This window comes from Sitophilus oryzae, unplaced genomic scaffold (genome assembly GCF_002938485.1).
Source record: "Sitophilus oryzae breed Bouriz unplaced genomic scaffold, Soryzae_2.0 scaffold_1360_pilon_pilon, whole genome shotgun sequence".
Taxonomy (NCBI): Eukaryota; Metazoa; Arthropoda; class Insecta; order Coleoptera; family Curculionidae; genus Sitophilus; species Sitophilus oryzae.
The window spans coordinates 465,800-470,450 of NW_022146016.1; the positions used below are offsets into that span (position 1 = coordinate 465,800).

A 4,651-nucleotide genomic window follows, 5' to 3' on the forward strand; every position below is an offset into this window, starting at 1 on the left:
TTGGTACTTCGTTCCAGTTTACGTATTGCTGTAAAATCCACTGACAAAACCGCAGAATGATATCTCTAATAGAATTTCAAAACAATTTGAGAAAATGTGCGAGCAAATCGCTACATTTAGCAGCGTATATCTCGAGAACAAAATGTTCAAATCTCAAAGCCGAAACAGTATTGTAAAGTACGCGTTTGTGTCTAAAGCAGTTTATAAAATAATCAAATCGGTTATCAAATTTTTTTTTTCGTCAAAAATTTCCTCAAGCATCCTAATGATTTTGTCAAAGTGAAAATGTCTCGGGCCACGTGTATACTGCAGTGAGCGTATGCACTCCATTCCTACCAGCCTTTAGGAGTTCATCTGTTCTACGTATGGATGGCCCTGCTAGAATTGTCTTGGCATGTTCCATTCTGGGACTGTCATACCAGTCCCGAATTGTCGCACCCCTAACCCATTCACAGACCCTATCTCTTGCGAGATTTTTTGACACGCTAAATGTCGGTTCTAGGCCCACAAATGGCAAGCCTGCGCCAGTTTCGGCGAGGGATTCAGCACGTTCATTTCCCTCTAGGCCGACATGTCCCGGTATCCATCCAAGACAGTGGTAGATCTCAGTCTTTGGACTGCTGCAGTAAATTCCTGCGCCAGATCCTTATAACGGTTATATTAGACATATCTGCTAAAAACTAAAATGTCCTCTGAATAGTTGTTATATTTTAGACAGGGGGAGATATACTTCCTGAAAATGTAATAATTACTAGTAAAAAGCCATTGACAAGCTCTTTAACGTTTGGTTGCAACGCAAATATACGCTATATACGCAAGATACGATAATTTATTATCAATAAGTGTTTTATTATTTACCTGAAATTACTTTTAAATTGGATGAATTATTCGTGCCTACATGTTTGAAATAATAATTATCGATAAATGAGTCCATTAAGAGAGCTTCGGTTTATAAAATTCGATATATTAATTTAAACAACCTATTTAACAGTTGTTGTTAATCAAAATAATTACGTACTGACAGCATTTATAAACGAATGTTTTCTATTGAGAGGGTGCTTTATCTGGATGGTCATAAATTATTGTTTCAGTGTAAATATCAAATATGATTAAAATATTATTAATAATACCATTTCCTCGGCCCTATAGCAATTTCGGCCCGCCAGCGAATTTCGATTTATATTAATTCAACATTAAATTATTTACAACATTGGGCTTACGTGCTTAATGCGCTAATATTGACAATATTTCATTCCATTTCGGTATGGAAAAATAATTAATTAATAGCGAATTAATAACGGTTTTAAGTTTTAATCAAATTTTAATATATTTTTGATGTTTTTGAGCTTTAACATCAGTGTTTTTTTCTACACGGAGAAAATAAATGAAAATGTTTAACCGATAGTATATTTTAACCTCAGAAACACACCTATAAGATTTAGCTGCAAACAATTTTCAAAAAATTTACATTTTTTTAATATTCTCTGAAATTTTAAAAACTATTCAATGTCGCACGTTCGCTCTCCTGAAATATCAGAGGGTGTATAGAAGATTTGCAATATTAACACTTAAGTACATTCTGTATATTTGTGTGTTTAAAATTTTATAGTAATTTTAATTTTCTGCACCATAAATTATAAAAATTAACTTCAATTATCTCAGCGAAATTACTAATTTTTCTAATAAAACGCACTGTGCTTATTTTTTGCCGTACTAATACTTTACTACTAGTACGAGAGCTAGCAACGTCGGAAAATAGTATTTTAAGACGTTTGGCTTGATATCTCTCCTTTTATACTTTCGAGACGGCATGCGGCCCGTCTGGCTGCCGGTAAACGTTGCAGTTCTTTAGTGCGCATTGAAAGAAGATCCTATATTTTAGTCTTTTCAATTAGTATTGATTATAAATCGATATACGAATGCTGCTTAGCGCAGTGCGAGTTTCCGACCACGAGAGAATGATTCTGAAAGTTTCAAATCGGGTCCAGGGCAAATATTTATTTTATTTTCGTTTATATTCTGATAGTAAAGTATTAAATATTTGTTTTTTTTTAAATTACCAGAATTATTTAATGCTTTACTATCAGAATATAAACGAAAATAAAATAAAAAAGTATTTGCCCTGACCCGGATTCGAACTCTGAATCATCGGTTCGTGGTCGGAAACCCTACGCACTGCGCTATGGAGACATGTTCGATTTATATTCAATACTAGAATTTATAGAACCAAATTAATAAAAAAATATAGGATCTTCTTCCGATGCGCAGTAGTGAACGCAACGGGTATCGGCAGCCAGACTTGGCCGCATGCTGTTCCAGAGCATAGTAAAAGATATATTAAAGAGCCAGACGTCTTAAAATACTTTCTCGAAAACGTTGCTAGCTCTTAGACTATACGGTTACTGTGTCTACGGTTATTTAAACTAAACTCAAAAAATACATATTATCAATTATTGCAAACCTTCGTGTGATGTCCATGTATATCTCCCCATGGCAGTGGTGGCGAGTCTATGACACGCGTGTCAGTGCTGACACGCGAGCTCATTTTTGGTGACACGCATCTTCAAAGATAAAAAATTTAATAATTCAAATAGCCACAGGGTAGAAAAAACTATCATTATAATTAATTATAGAGAGATTGAAATGGATAGAACATTTCCAGACATTCCAATCAATTTCCAAAAAAGTATTTTTCTCGAATTTTAAACTACGCCATTTAAAAATCATTGTAACTCAATGCCAACTGACAGTAAGTTCCATTAAAAAATAAGAAAGAGTAAGGGCCAAGGAAATGACATCAAGGGCTTGACCTCGCCAAAATTATCATCGATTGTCATTCCTCAGCCATCTTTGACGCCGTTTTTTTAGATCGTATTGTAGAAAGGTTTTAAGTTAATCCAAAATATTATATAACACGTTGCTAAACAATTAAAAGTTCTGAAACTATTGGATTGTAATTTTAAAGTTTTTAATTTTAGAAAATTATTGCCTAGACAATAAAGAAACAGCTTTATGGAATTCTAGTAAAAAGAAGACCTATTTTAAACTTTTCAATTACGATGTTTATAATATAATTGAAAGTTCATAATTTAATCTATGCTGATTGGTTTATGTAGACTCTGTTTAAAGTAACAATTTTTTTTGTAATGTGAGTTTTCATTCACGGATTTATTCTGTTATTCTTGATCTTAAGGAGAAAGTAGATAAATATTGTTAAGTTAAATTCACTTCGGGTTTTTAGCATTTTTCTGACATGCTATTTTTAACCAATGTTTTAGTAAATAAGAAATAGTATGGCAATACCGCATATTCCTTTAAATACAAATAGTGTACTATATGCAGAATTTCATGTTGAATCCAATTTTGTACAGGAAAATGAAGATTCCTTGTCCATTACTTTTTTTGGAATACCTCGTATACCACAAACTGTTTTTAAGATATGCATGCCAAATATTTTTGCCTTATAATCACAGCATTTAAAAACATTTCACACAAATATTAAATAAATTGTCAAAAAATCAAGTATATTAAAGTACAACCAAGATCCTTATCCAGAAGAACTTACGGTTTGCGCTCGCTAAAAAGAAAGCAATCAGGAAGGCCATCAGAAGAGAACAAACTAAAACAGGAAAAATAACGCTTGAGCAAAAATTTTACCGGAAATACCGGAAATGCCAAAGGACATTAGTATTTTAATGCTTTAAGAGTCTATTACGTTGTACTGTTCGGGTCGCTTTCAGGGGTCGGATAAAGCGGGTGTGTGACCGAAGGAACCGTGCAACATTCGAACATTTTTAAACCGTGCTACATTTATGTAAAACCTTTTTTTCATATATTTGTCAACAACGATGATATTCGACTTTCTAGCCCTAATGGGTCACCCTTTATGTAAAAAAGGTACCGGGTGCGTCTCGAAAGTACCTCACCCCTATAACTTAACTATTTTTGTTTTCAGATAAAAAAAAACGAGATTTGGTATGTTAGTATATTCCAGAAATTAGGATTGATTGACGTATTCAGTTGTTTTTGGTCACTTCCTATTGCACCGGAAATGACTACAACTTTACTACTACAACTAATTTTTAAGTAGCACTAAAAAATAAAAAAGCTATAGGGGTGAGCCAGTTTTTAAGACCCATCCGGTATTTATAAAAGAGCTAATTTTGTCTTCATGAATTTATGTATATCGTTGACTATAAAATATCCAGAAAGGGGATCATTTGTTCTCAAAATTTTCTACGGCCAATCTAAACGATGTCTTTAATTGATGCCGGGCTGAAAAAGCCATCCGAATCCGAACGGGAATTCACAGAAGTCTCTGATTTACCGACGAGGATTATTAATGAATCCTTCAAAGGTTCATCTCTCAGTCTTCTTCTTACTTTAATTTCCTTTTGTTTCTACTTCACTACGCGGACACAGTCGACATCCTACCTCCTCTTCTTTTTTCAGACTTCAATAGGCAGAATATCTGAAAAGTTTCCTTTATTGATCGTTAGTAATTCTTTATCCGCCGACTATTGAAGTATTTTAATTATTCCTTCTAATTAAAACCAAAAAAACTGGCAAAATAAAAATGTTAACCATATTTCGTCTCTACACTATACTGTTAAAATTATGTAAATAAGAGCAGTTATTTGATTTCTTAATC

General features: G+C 33.3%; 1 protein-coding gene across 1 annotated transcript in view; it reads left to right on the plus strand.

The window, feature by feature from the left end:
* Positions 1 to 4,651, plus strand: part of LOC115875277 (protein fork head-like) — a 25,611-nt gene that overhangs the window by 658 nt on the left and 20,302 nt on the right. The gene's annotated exons all lie outside the window — the stretch shown is intronic.